The following is a 3,428-nucleotide window of genomic DNA, read 5'->3' as shown; positions in this document are numbered from 1 at the left end:
GACACTGTGCCCCTCCTTATAATTGGGAACAAAACACCCATGGAAGGAGTTACAGAGACAAGTTTTGGAGCTGTGACAAAAGGATGGACCATCTAGAGACTGCCATATCCAGGGATCCACCCCATAAACACATATTTTCAAAGTAAGAGACAATTAGAATCAAAACATAAATTTTAAAAAGGGCCCTACTGGCCACATATTTCTGCTGGGACAGACTCTTAGCTAGTCTGCTTCTGTGCAGACACTATATCCTAACCTATCCTAGACACTTTAAACTCAGAGCAATTGAGGACCCTCTGTACTCAAATCAGTAGAATATACTCTGCACCCAGAGCAGTGGAGGACCCACTGCACTCAAAGTAGTTGAAGAACAACTGTTCTCAGAGCAATTGAACAATAGCTTGACTGGTCCATTGAAGGCCCAACAGTCTGAAAACCTCCCAGGAGATCTACTGCATCCATGGCAACAGATCAGCAGCTTCTCTGCTCCAGTGAAGAGCCCCCTGTTGGAAGGCCCAACTGGTGATCTGCTACAGCCAACACCGCAGGCCTACCAAGAGACCTGAAGCAATGGGACAAGAGAGGCAGACTCCAGACAGTCACCCAGACCAACAAACTCTAGGGATATCCAGTTGGCTAAAGGCAAGCACAAGACCATAAGCAACAGAAGCCAATATACATGGCAATCATCAGTACACAGTTCTCCCACCACAGCAAGCCCTGAATATACCAGCACACCTAAAAATCAAGAATCTGTCCTAATATCCTTTCTCATGAAAATAATTGAGTACTTTAAGGAGGTTATCAATAACTCAGTGAAAGAAATACCGAAAAACACAGGTAAACAGGTAAAGGAATTGAATAAAGCAATCCAAGACACAAAAGTAGAAGTAGAAACAATAAAGAAAACACAAATGGAGGCAAACCTGGAAATGGAAAACCCAGGAAAGAGATAAGGAATTACAGATGTAAGTGTCACCAACAGAATACAAGAGATAGAAGAGAGAATCTCAGGTGTAGAAGATACAGTTGAAGAGACTGACACAACTCTCAAAGAAAATTCAAAACATAAAAAACTGCTAACCCAAAGCATCCAAGAGATTCAGGACACAATTAAAAGACCAAATCTAAGAATAATCAGAATAGAGGAGAACAAAGATTCCCAACTCAATAGACCTGAAAATGTCTTCAACAAAGTCTTAGAAGAAAATTTCCCCAACCTAAAGGAAGAGATCAACATAAAGGAAGAAGACGCCTATAGAACACCAAATAAAATGGGACCAGAAAAGAAAATCCTCTTGTCACGTAATAATCAAAACACAGAGAATAAAGAAAGAATATAAAATCTGAAATGGAAAATGGCCAAGTAACATACAAAGGTAGACCTGTCAGAACTACACCAGACTTCTCATTAAAGTCTATGAAAGCCACAAGAGCCTGGTCAGAGGTCATGTAGAATTTTAGAGAACACAAATGCCATCCAAGGCTACGATACCCAGAAAAATTCTCAATCAACATTGATGGAGAAACCAAAATATTCCAGGACAAAAACAAATTCAAACAGTATCTATCTATCAGCCCAGTCCCACAGAGGATCCTGGAAGGAAAATTGCAGCACAAGGAAGGTACATGCACTAAAGAAAGGACAAGATATAAATAATCTCACAACAAAGCTAAATGGAGAGAACCACAAGCACATAAAACCACATACAAAAACAAACATATCAGGAACCAACAGTCATTTCTCCTTAATATCTCTTAATATTAATGGACTCAAATCACCTATAGAAAGACATAAGTTATCAGACTGGATACACAAACAAGATCCAGCATTTTGCTGCATAAAAGAAACACACCTCAATAACAAAGACAGAAACTATCTCAGAGTAAAAGGATGGAAAAAAGTCTTCCAAGCATATGGTCCCAGGAAACAAAAAGGAGCTGCCATCCTAATATCCAATAAAATAGATACTCAACCAGAAATTGTCAAGTGTGATGAAGTAAGACACTTCACATCAAGTAAAATCCACCAAGAGAAAAAATCTCAATTCTGAGTACCAATGCCCCAAATGCAAGAGCACCCAGATTCATAAAAGAAACTTTACTAAAGTTCAAAAGACACATTGAACCCCACACAATAATAGTGGGAGACTTCAACACCCCACTCTCACTAATCAACATGTCATTGAAAAAGAAACTAAACAGAGACACAGTAAAACTAATAGAAGTTATGAACCAAATGAATATAATAAAATCTACAGAATATTTCATCCTAAAATAAAAGTATACACCTTCTTCTCAGCAACTCATGGTACCATCTCCAAAAATGACCAAACAATTGGTCACAAAACAGGCCTCAACAGATACAAAAATATTGAAATTGTCCCATGCATCCTATCAGATCACCATGGCCTAAAGCTTGCCTTCAATAACATCAAAAATAACAGAAAGCCCAAATACACTGGAAAACTGATAAAGTCTCTAACCAATGATAACTTGGTTAGGGAAGATGGAAGGAAATAAATTAAAGACTTCCTGTAATTTAGTGAAAATATTGACACATTGTACCTATACTTATGGGACACAAAGAAAGCAGTGCTAATAGGAAAGTTCATAGCACTAAGTTTCCTGGTAAAGAAACTGGAGAGATCTTACCTTAACAACTTAACAGCACTCTGAAGAGCTCTAGAACAAAAAGAAGCAAACTTACCCAAGAGGAGTAGAAGGCAGGAAATAATCAAACTCAGGGCCAAAAACAACCAAATAGAAACAAGAAAACAATAGAATTAACAAAACCAGAAGCTGGTTCTTGGAGAGAATCAACAAGGTAGAAAAGCCCCTATCCAATCTAACTAAAGGGCTCAGAGGCAGTATCCAAATTTACAAAATCAGAAATGAAAAGGGAGACATAACAAAAGAAACAGAGGAAATTTTAAAAAAATCATCATATTCTATTATAAAAGCCTATATTCAAGAAAACTGGAAAATCTAGATGAAATGGATGGTTTTCTAGACATATACCACATACCAAAGTTAAATTAAGAACAAGCACACTGATTTAGGGAAGCAGAAAGCCGGCCTGAGTGGGGCCACAGGCCTCTTCCTGTCTGACCAGCACAGGGGTAGCTAGGGCGCAGGGTCAGCTAACACTCGCCAGCTACCCACAACACCCGCCACAGGATCTTAAGACTTCTGGTGAGTGGAACACAGCTTCTGCTCCAATCCAATTGCGCTCAGGACCTGAGACTGCATTAGTTAGGGAAGCAGAAAGCCGGCCTGAGTAGAGCCACAAGCCTCTTCCAGGCTGACCAGCACAGGGATAGCTAGGGCATAGGGTCAGCTGACACCCACCAGCTACCCACGACACCCACCACAGGATCTTAAGTCTTCTGGTGAGTGAAACACAGCGTCTGCTCCAATCTTTAAAC

Source organism: Mus caroli, chromosome 14 (assembly GCF_900094665.2).
Source record: "Mus caroli chromosome 14, CAROLI_EIJ_v1.1, whole genome shotgun sequence".
Classification (NCBI taxonomy): Eukaryota; Metazoa; Chordata; class Mammalia; order Rodentia; family Muridae; genus Mus; species Mus caroli.
The sequence above is the reverse complement of the archived record's forward strand: the minus strand, read 5'-3'. Positions refer to the sequence as shown.